Source organism: Macadamia integrifolia, chromosome 2 (genome assembly GCF_013358625.1).
Source record: "Macadamia integrifolia cultivar HAES 741 chromosome 2, SCU_Mint_v3, whole genome shotgun sequence".
NCBI lineage: Eukaryota > Viridiplantae > Streptophyta > Magnoliopsida > Proteales > Proteaceae > Macadamia > Macadamia integrifolia.
Genome location: NC_056558.1, coordinates 3,615,590 through 3,626,593, shown reverse-complemented (window position 1 = coordinate 3,626,593; position 11,004 = coordinate 3,615,590). Strand labels below are relative to the sequence as shown.

At 38.4% G+C, this 11,004-nt stretch overlaps 1 long non-coding RNA gene across 1 annotated transcript; it reads left to right on the top strand.

Annotated features, from left to right (window-relative positions):
* The first annotated feature begins 833 nt into the window (after positions 1–833).
* LOC122058282 lies at positions 834–10,613 on the top strand. The gene is made up of 4 exons (XR_006133715.1): positions 834–971; positions 6,555–6,614; positions 6,700–6,753; positions 6,863–10,613. It is a non-coding gene; the product is annotated as an uncharacterized LOC122058282 (long non-coding RNA).
* The last annotated feature ends 391 nt before the right edge of the window (positions 10,614–11,004 follow it).

The window sequence follows — 11,004 nt, the reverse complement described above, 5'->3', positions numbered from 1 at the left end:
GGGAAAAAATAGTACTTTTTATAAAAATCAAGGGTAAAATAGATTGATACCCACTAATCTCATACGATTTGAATTGGTATCAGATCGATATCAATAGAGACCAATCACGATACTGATACCATCCCCTAAATCCTTGGTTGCAACTTGTATCAAGCCTCCAACATTATCAAACCAAGTGAGGGTTAAGTTTTTCAAGTTAGGAACAACGGAGGAGCTGCCTCCATTAGGCAGGTGATAATGGATATTTTTACCCCTTTTTTTTTTTACATTTGATGTGTGTTCATCAAACCCAATTTTATTATAAGGGAAATGAAAACGGCTTGGTTGCTTGACATAGAAGCGATGAAATGATACCCCCACCCCTATGAAACTCAAAAAATACACCCCTATTGATGCTCGTGTGCACCAGTGCGACTTGGGAGAGTTTTTTTTTTTTTTTTCACCTCAATTAAATTAAATTGATGAAAAAAAAACCTAAAAGGCAGTGTGGCCCGTGCTCTCGGATACAACGGGGTGAAAATGACCTCCTTGCCCCTCAAGAAAAGCATAAATCCCACTGCTATTAATGTTTCTACTAGTGCTTCCATTGGCCCCTATCTTGGTGCAGACCACGCTACCTTTTAGAGAACCCTTTTCCTTAAAAGAATTAATTAAAAATTTTCATCTATTGCAATATGTTGGTCACATGGGATAAGGCTGCATACATTTACCCATATCAGTAGCTGGAGCCTTGTGCACTATGTTGCTCTTTTTTTTTTTTAATAAATCTTCCTCCACCTATTTTTAATGGGTCGGGTTCAGTATTGGGAGATCCGGCCCATATTCGCGCTTTCCACTTTCCATTTAGGGAGCCCCATAGGGCTGTAGAGTTCTCATTTGATGTTTTTTTTTCACATCGTCTGGGAAATCAGAGAATTGCAGAGAGACCGGCGATGGGCTACACCAAAGACCAGCTGCTCGGACATCTAAAGGTTTATTCTTCGCTTTCGCCTTGATTTTTTTCTTTTTTACTCTACAATATTGGCATTTATGCTTGTTGTCAATCTCTTTCTCATATGACAATCGTAGGAATTGATTTCGTTGTTGCTCTTTTTCTAAGCTCTGGTGAAAGTATTATTTTCCAAACAAGAACAAAAAATTGGAGTAAGATAGAAATAACAAAAACAGGAACAAAAATTAGATGATGAGGATTTGTTTTTTTGACTGATCTTGTGTTTAGTGGTTACTATGTTGAGGAAATTGATTCAGAAGCTTGCTTTTGGTGCTGAGTAAGCAGGAAACTTACTTCAATGTTTCTATGCGTTAATCGAACCATTTGATTCATGTCCAAGTATTTGGAATCCGGTGGAACATTTGTAGTTGATGGTTAGATTAATAAGTACAATCTGATGCACCTTTGGCCGTTTGGAGTATATGATGGGGTGGAATATTTGTTCAGCCAAGTTGTACTTCTTACATCAATGTAGTTGATTTATTTCTTCTCATATAGCCCTAATCAACTGGAAATAGACTGGACCTTATCTGCAATTTTAATCTAAGATTTTACTTGGAGAAGGAGATGAATGCCCCTTCTTTAAATTATCAGTTTCTGTTCCAAATGTTCTTAAGTAATTAATTGCCCCCCCACCCCCCCCAAAAAAAAAAAAAAAAAAAAAAAAAAAAAAATCTTTTGCACTTGATGAATCATTGAGTCCATTTTAGGAATTTTCATTGCAAAGGCATCTTGGATGATTCCTCCCTAATGCAAAGAGCTGAATTGAACATGAAATCTCTCTCCTAGCAGAGATAACTTCAGAAAAATGGGTCTCAGTAAGGCATTGGGCATTATATTCCTCCACATAAACGTGGAATTCATCCAATGGGGGTAGTGCAAATCTGGGTTGGAATAACCTCTATCGGGTCCCTTTAAACAACTCAAGGAAAATAATAATGGCAATTTTGTAATTTCTGTAACAATTCAGCACTTAATAAAAGGTTGATAACAAGTGGTGGCAGTACTGTAATTTAAAAGAAGTTAAAACTTATGAAATAGAGACACAAGTGAGTGGAGTGTAACCTATTAGTGAAAAGGGTAAACTAAGAACTAAAAGCGAAATAAGGACAAGAGATGATTGAATAAAGGGGAGGAAAAATAGGAAAGTAATTTTAAAAGATGAAATTATGGAGGGGAGGAGAAGCCGTGTTCAACCTTGCGACTCCTTCTCCAAGGGTAAACCAGCCCTCTTTCAAATGGAGAACAAACCCTATAGGCCTAGAGTACTTTGATTGAATTGAAAATTCAGTTGAAGAATTCCTCAGTAGACCCTCTATAGATCCACTGTAACAAGCCCTAACAGCTCTTGAAGGTAGAAATTTCATGACCTGCAACTACCCTTGGTGGAAAGCACAGGTTCTGGAAGATGAGCTTGATACTCACCACAGGGAAATATTTCGGGTCTCAGATTCAGAGGCTAAAGTCACCTAGGGCAGGTAATCCAATGCTTATAAGAAGGGAAACAAGAAGAAGGAGTGTGGGAGATTAACTCACAACTGAAGGGTTGCTGTTGTGTGCCAGAAGGCCCAGAACAGGGTATGGGAAAAGAAACAACAAAGAAGAAGAAGAGGAGGAAGGAGAAAAAGTTTGTCTGAGAAGGGAAGAGGGTGGAAGAGGGGTAGTAGTTGTTGACCAACTCGACCAGCAAGCACACAAACACTCATGCAGGTAAGGCTGCTTCAAAACTCAAACAACAACAACAACAACAAACTCAGCCTTATCTCAACTTAATGGGGTCGGCTACATGGATCTAGACCAAACAAAGTAGGCAAAAGCTAGGGTCTAAATAGAAAAGGAGGGTGGATAAATAAATAAATAAATGATGAATGCAAGATGAAAACTGAAAGATGAAAGTAAGACGTGCGAGGATAGCCCAGCGAGACAGGAGAATCTCAGCTAAATAGGGTCGGCTACATGGATCCTTGCTCTCCAATAGGCTCTATCCACGGTCATACTTGGTACACGACCCAAAATATGCATGTCATTCCTGACAACTTCTCCTATAGTCATTTTAGGCATGCCCCTAGCTCTTTTAGCTCCCTCAATCGGAATCATATCACTCCTCCTTACTGGGGCGTCCCAAGGTCTCCGCTGTACATGACCATACCATTTCAAACGACTTTCTCGAAGCTTGTCGTTGATCGGTGTAACTCCCATATCGGATCTAATACTTTCACTCCGTACTTTATCCTTCCTATTTTTTCCGTATATCCATCTTAACATACTCATCTTTGCTACACATAGCTCCGTAATATGATATTTTTTAACAACCCAGTATTCTACCCCATACATCATAGCTGGTCGTACAACAGTCCTATTGAACTTTCCTTTAAGCTTTAAAGGATACATAGGTGATAGGTCACACAATACGTCGATCACACCTCTGCACTTCATCCATCCCACTTTAATTCTCTGTGAAACATTGTCCTCTATGTCACCTTCTTTACTTATAATTGATCCCAAATATAAAAAACAATCATTTTTTGGTATCACTCTAACAAAACTCAATTTCATTCAAATCTAATCTACCTCTTCCATTGTATTACATGCCAATATATAGAGAAAGCAAAACATATTAATGGAAACCAACTGAAATAGAAACTAAAGATCCTATGCAAAAATCTCCTACATATCTACCCAACCTCCTGAAATAAAGAGAATAAAATAAAGATGCATGCATATATCAACTACCAACCCCCTTTAGACTAGAAAACTGGTTTGGCTTGGTTACGTCTCAGCTTAGGCCTCCAAAGAGGGTCATTCTGGTCCAGCCAACCCAAGTCAAGACAACTGCGTCAACTTGCCTCCTTTGAATAGAACTCATCTTTGTCAAGTTCCGATGAGGCCTAAGAATGCCGTCCGAGTCACTTTCCTGAGGAGAAATGTAACAACCGTCTGCTTGAGTTTGATAGATGGAAGATCTTTCGTTGGAAAAAACTTCATCTCAAGCCGACCATGTTGAGAAGAAAATGTATTCTCATAACCACAGTGCTTGGCCTTCTTATTATACAACCATGTGCGTCCTAGAAGAATGTGGCAAACTTTCAGAGGGAGTACATCACATTGCACTTGATCAATCAGTCCACCAATGGAATATGTGAGCAAACACTTTTCGTTAATCTTGAGATTTGTGTTGTTTACCTATGCAACCTTGTAGGGATTAGGATGGGGCTCTGTCTTCAGGCCCAACTTGCGAACAAAATCTTCAGTGACGGTGTTGGTGCAACTGCTGAGATCAATCACCATATTACACAAGTTGTCATTGCATTGCACTTTAGTTTGAAAGATACTATTATGATGCCAATCTTCCTCTTCGGACCTGCAACTATTTAAGACCTTTATGGTCCGAGAAAAGTACAAACTTGAAACTCCTTCCTGATTAAGTAGTACCTCCAATGATTCATGACTTGTACTATTGCATATAGCTTGAGACCATAGGTGGAGTACCTCTTTTTTGCATCATTAAACTTTTCACATAAAAAGTGATAGGGTGGCCACTTTGTATAAGAAAATCACCAATGCTAATGTCAGAAGCATTTGTGGCAACATCAAATATGCAGTCAAAATCTGGTAATTGTAACAAGGAAGCCTCCATCATCTTCTTTTTGATAAGTGTGAGAGCTTAGTAGCATTTGGAGTCCACTGGAACTTGCCCTTGCTTTGCTTCATGCACTCGGTAATAGGTGCCATGGTAGTTCTGATACTCTAATTAACCATTGATAGAAGAATGCTAAGCCATGAAAACTTCGTACCTCCATAAGAGTTCTGATGCTTTGTAGTTTGGACATTCTCCTGATCAGCTTCTACGCCCCTTGACGACACAATGAAACCAAGGAAGAAAACCTTGGGCAGAAATGAATGAACATTTCTTGAGGTTGAGGAGAGCTTCTCAGCTTGTAGGACTTGCATCACAAGCAGCATAAATCTCTAGATAAATTGGGCCCCACACAACTAACAAAAAGAGGACTCTTTAATGACTAAACTAGAACCAACTACACTGCTAATGGTCCCACTAATTAAAAATTTATTTCAAATACCTCTTTGGACCCCATACTTTTTGGGCCTTTTAATTCATCATATTACAAGTGAAACCCAAAGAATTAAAAGCCCCATACCCAAAAGATATCATAGTAAGACCAATTTTTGGACAGGCCCTGCTTACCTTGGGGTCTACCTTCCCATAAAATTTGAGCCCCATATCTGCCCCATGGCAGATATTGGGCTGATGTGATAAGCGCATCTCAACAGGTTGTTGAGGAAACTTTTGTCCTTTGTGGATCTATGAGGGGATTGTTTGCTGGCTGATTGATATATTTAATCAAAAACTACTTTCTATTCGGGAAATTAACACTACTAAGGGTGTCAATTCGGAACCAAATCCAAAAACCGAATCCAGATCCAGACCGAATACCCTGAACCAAATCCAGTCCATTATAATATGGTTAAATCCTGGATCTGAAATAAGTATTTATAATTCGGTTCGGTCCGGATTTGGATTTATGCCAAGAACCGGCTGTTCAAACTGAAACCGGACTGGACCGGATAACTTAATGTCCACTTTTTCCTCTTTAACTAAACACTTGATGGATATGGTTAATGACCGGATATTAGAAGTTCAATAGATGATCCATAGCTCATGATTTTTTTTTCATTCTTTTGTTGGGGAAGACCAATAACATAGCGAATGAACATTTACATTTTGTTTTCTGAATAACAACTGCATAACAAAACCGAATTTGAAACTGGATACTGGAACCAAATAAGAACCGAATACAAAATCCAAATAGGAACCAGAACCGGACCGGAACCGGATAGGTCAGGTACAAGTACCGATTTTCAGAACCGAGACGGGACTTGGTCCGGTTCTGGATCACACTAACACTCCTTGGAACTAAAACCGGAACCAGACCGAATACCTAGTTCTGGGCCGATTGACACCCTTAAACACTACCATATTGCACCGCTTCAGTTTTGGATATAAATTTGTTTCTCACAATTGGTTGCTCTACAGTTTGCTAAATCAGCTATATTTCAAGTTTGCCTTGATTCTCATTTGATCGACGCTCTAAAACTTCCTTCTTGATCCTACATCTAACAGTTAATGCTTCTAATTTTCCCTTTTTTTTGTTGCTGGCACCTGATACCTACAGGAATTACAATTTTGCTAAACCTTTCTGCATCAGGGTTCCCCCCCTTCCCTTTTGTATTTTCTCTCTATCTTCAATCTTGCAGGTCTCTCCAATGAAGCAGACCATGTAAATTACATCGTCCTTGCTTCATTTGTGCACCTGGTAGATGCTAATTTGGATGTGAGTGGAGAAGTTGAATCGGCTTGTACTGACTTCAAATCCCTTTTTGGCTTGGTTTGAATGATCAAATTGATTGCTGTTATGTCAACCTTGTTTTTTATATCATTGTCTTGTGTTTCACATGATAATAGTGTACTTTATTTGGTGTCTTTCAATTCATGTTTCACATATTCTAACTTCTTGAACTGATGGTTAAACTGTGTTACATGTAGGAGCTTCAAATTGATTTTTCCTGTATTGATCATCCTGTGGTCTTGACGGTTGAAGCTGCGGTAAATAGATAAATATGAAGTTTATTTTTCTTCTTTGGGATTTGTTATATGGAATTGACTCTTAGTACTTTTCTTTTCTCATCAGTTAAAATATGTTGGACATTTGGGAGGTGGAATGAGTAAAAACTTATTTTTGAAGGTCAGTATCTTGGTTTGCTGAAAAGAGTCTTCATTAATTCCATTTTACTTTGCCAGGAAAATTTAACATCATGCTGTGTTTCCTAAAACCATCTTACTTGATTATGTAGGACAAAAAACATAGGTTTTATATTGTTTCCACTCTGGCGGGTACAACTGTGGATTTAAAAGGTATATCTCATTTCTTTCTCTACTGATGGATAGATTTATGAAGAGAGTAAAAAATTTTCAATTCCCAAAAGGTGGGACCGGCTACCAGAACAGAAAAAAGGCCAAGCAGAAAAGTACTCAACTCATGGCCCCCTGACATGGCATGGACTGGACCAAAGAATTCCTCTGCTAGCTAACTCATGGAATGAGAGATTTTAGCATCCCATGTCTCCATTGGGACAAGATGTTTGAGTAGACAAAGTACTTGATTTCTAAGAACTGATGGCAACTTAAAATTAAAAATAAAAGTAGAAGAAGAGAAGAAAAAAAGAAAAAAAGGAAGAGGGGAAATTATGTTTATCTGTAGTCTCCTTCCTATCCACAAACGCATAGTATTCACAATTTCACATGCCCCTCATAATACAAGGATGATAATGCTTTTAGATCACACACTATAACAGTAGTTTTGGATATTCCAATAAAATGAAACATCACCGAACAACTATGAGTTTGTTGATAAACTGGACCTATGCCTAGTTGCCTACATTCCAATAAGGTATAGAGGAGTTGGAGTGACGTGTTCTAGGGTAGACAAAACATGATTAGGATAGTATAATAACCACAGGACAGAAACGCAATCCAAGTAATAAACAGAAGTGTAGAATATAGAAAGTTAAAATATCTCAGATTCTAATGGTTGGATAGGGCTGAGGTTAAAGTCGATTAGACCCCTAAATTTTTCTTGTTCTTTTTTTTAGGTTGAACTAAATATGTTGTTCAATCCCCTCCAAATATCAAGCTGATCCAATGGTGGGATCTACTAGAACAGTGTATGACAGAAAATATAAACTCAGATATCAGTATTTAGTGACTCCTATGATTAGTGATATATTACAATCCCTGGGTCGGTTGACCCCCAAAATTATGGTCAAAGGTAGAGGGGACAGGGAAGTAAACTATATCAAAAAAGGGGCCAGTCCGATGGCTGGATTGGTTACAGTGATAGCTCAAAAACCCTGCAGCCAGAATTAGTTAACAACACAGAAAACCAATAGCTAGTAATGAATACCTGCAAACCAGTGAGTAAAACAGTGATAGAATGGCATTAAAAGTTTACAACGGAAGGAATGAAGGGAATAAAAGGGGTGAGAACAAACAAATTAAACCTAGGAATTGATGGTTGTTGGACAACCTAAAACAGTTAATAGGATGGGGGGGAAAAAAAATGAAACCGTGGGGAAGAATTTTGGGTTAGAATCCTGCAGGAAAATATTGATAGATGATAGATATTATAAAACAACAAGATGAAACTCAAAGTGAAGTAAAATCCACCTAGAGAAAAGTCACGTAGGGACTAGGAAGAGGGGGTTGGTGCTTGCTGGAAATTGACAGAATCGGTTGGAAGAACAAAGGAGGAAAAGAAGAAGGTGAGAGAAGGTAGGGGGAAAGAAGAGAGATGGCTTGGTTTCACCACCAAAACCTAGGTAAGGCTTCACCACCCACCCGTCCAAGGTTTCACCACCTTGGTTGCACTTGATGCACCACAAGGCTATTGCTTCATTGAAGAGACACATTAGGTTGAATGCCAACAACGTGGGAGAAGGTCTCCCTTCTTCTATTTATTAATTTGTGTAGTTGCACTTACAAATTAGAAAGCTTGGCTAGCAAGTAGTCTACAATCAAAATAGAAACTTCTAAAACCATAGAGGAAAAATTACATTGAAATAAAAACTTGGACTACAATATATGTTGTTCAGCAACTACTCCAACAGGTAGGCCATTAGGGAATAAAGAACGGGCTTCAATACTGCTGCAACTGATAGCTTATATTGGGCTTAAATGATGACCCATAATGTGCTTAATTTATAACCATAACGGGCCTTAGTGGGGGGCTTAAGTGAGCTGGTTATAACTTGTCCACTGGGCTTGTGGTCACAATGGACCTTCGCTTTCCTCCATCATTTCCGCTCCGTCCCCGACATGGGGATGGAAAAGGAAAAGGTATTGGATAGCGATAATGTGTAGCATGGTCATACGCTAGGGTTCAATCCTAAGAATATGGATCGGTACCTTTGGTCCTCAAATGTCAAGAGAGGGTACACAATATGAATAAAGGGGAGTCGCCACCTAGAAAGGGTCTAAGACCCATAAATGTCTCCCCCAATTAAGGGGGAGAGACTAATGACTCAATGGATAAGACTGGTTTACACTAGGATTCTGGGCAAGTGTCAAGTAACAGACTGGGAAGGTGTTAGGCACCCAGTCTACCTTGCCCTAGAGCCGGTCTCTTTCTGTTTGACCAAAGTTTGTTTGTACCCTACTAAGTAGTCCTAAATCTAAGTCACTGAAAATCCTAAACTAGGTATTTAAGCAAAAGACTTGTCCAATTCTAAACGAAGTGTCTAAGTTATGCTAACCTAGGTCATGGTACAAAAAGTAAAAGTAGACTAGCTAGAAAAGCATGAAAAATCTAAATGAGTTGGTGTGTGGATTATGGACCCTAAATTGGACTAATTGGATTAATTGAGCCTAACCTAGATGGATGATTAATGAATTTATGAAATCGTAAATTGAACTAATTGGATTAATTGAGCCTAACCTAAATGGATGATTAATGAATTTATGAAATCCTAAATTGAACTAATTGGTGAAATGTTTCTAATTAGCCAATACCTTATGAAATAAGAGAAAGAAGGATTGGACTAGCTACCTTAAGTGAATGCATTTAAATGGCCTAATGAATCTAGTTCAAACAGATTAAACTAAAGCAGTTTATGAGGCCTAATTATGTTAGTTACAATTGGTTTGATCTAACTTAGGGGATGTATTAAAGATGCTACAAAAATCTTATTTAGATTAGTGAGATGATATGTTTTTAACTACTTAATGCTGCTCTAATTAATTACCCTAAAGTAAGTAACTAATTGTGTGTCAAGAAACTAAATATACAACATTACACTACATAACTCTATAAAGTAGATGTCCAATGTAGGTGAGGAGAAAATATATGTAAAGGAAAATTAACTCTAGATGCATACATGGTGTGAAGGAATTGAAATGATTTAAGCATGCAAATCCTAAATTAACACATGGCATGATATTCTTATTCAAAGTTAAAACAATAAAAGAATAAATCAAGATGGGCCTAATGATGGAGTTAAAAATATGGATTGGATTGGGACAGGGCAAAAAAAAAAAAAAAAAAAAAAAAAAAAACAGATTGATCGCATTTGGTTTGACAAGGCTCATAAATTTTAAATGGACTCAATATGTTTTGGAAAGGGGAGGTATTGGAGGCCCAACAGATGTAAAATAAGACCACTCCAGGGGTGGTTCCATTTGCAGGTTTATATGCTCAATGCCTCAGTACGAGCTCAAGCTCTTCTCCCACGGCCTAAACCAAACCAATCAATACCCATGGGCTTAGACCGAAATCAAAGCACAAAACCATCCCTATTTCAACTAGCGGGCCAAAAGTGAAATCAAGCCCAAGGGGGCTAAAGATTTTGGTCAATTTAAACTTGCCATTTAGATCCAAATAAATCCAAGGGATTCATCTTTGAACCAAAATTTGCCAAAGCCGACACTAAAAGTAATCCAAAAGATAAATAAATGGGAGAGGGAGTGATGTAGATCCACATTATGGAAGGAAATATGAGTGGAAGAAGGGTCCAGCCTTAGTCCACCTGAGTGGTTAGGGTCCAGCCAAGAAGCCAGCCGAACCCCTACTTGGTCCACCTGAGTGGCTAAGTACAAATAAGGGCCAATTGGGCCCATCGGCTAGGGAAATAATTAGTAGTTGTTTTTAATTAGTTAGTGGGCCATTGAGCCCATCGAGTTGAGTAAGTGGTATGTCGAGTCCAAATTGTCTGAGGACTCTCTTTGTTTTCCACATAGGTTTATTATTCCTAGTCCAATTTTGAATTCCTAGTTGTAGTAGGAGTGTCTAGTCCTATTGGGAAACTAGCTCTTAGTTGAAGTAGGAATGTCTAGTCCTATTGGGAAACAAGCTCCTAGTAGTAGTTTGATTGCTGTTCTGTCCTCTATAAATAGAGGAGCCTTTGTACTCATAATTTCATATTTGAATAAAGAATAATTGCAA